The following is a 256-nucleotide window of genomic DNA, read 5'->3' as shown; positions in this document are numbered from 1 at the left end:
GGGCTAACATCTACACAGCAGTACCCAAACGATAGGACCAAATTGGCAATTTTATTTTGTCACTCTAAAATCTCCAATTTAACGCCCGATAGTAATATTTCCCTATTTATTTGCACCCAACTTCCAAGGGCTTTGACCTCCCTGAATCTTGGATGTAATCTTCACTTTAGTTGTAAAACTCAACAAATTTTAACAAATCAATTGTCTAGATTAAAAGTAAATTAAGATTGAAGTGAAAAGATCATCACAATTTCTT

The sequence above is a fragment of the Phalaenopsis equestris genome, unplaced genomic scaffold (assembly GCF_001263595.1).
Source record: "Phalaenopsis equestris unplaced genomic scaffold, ASM126359v1 Scaffold000551, whole genome shotgun sequence".
NCBI lineage: Eukaryota > Viridiplantae > Streptophyta > Magnoliopsida > Asparagales > Orchidaceae > Phalaenopsis > Phalaenopsis equestris.
Note: the sequence above shows the minus strand (reverse complement) of the source record.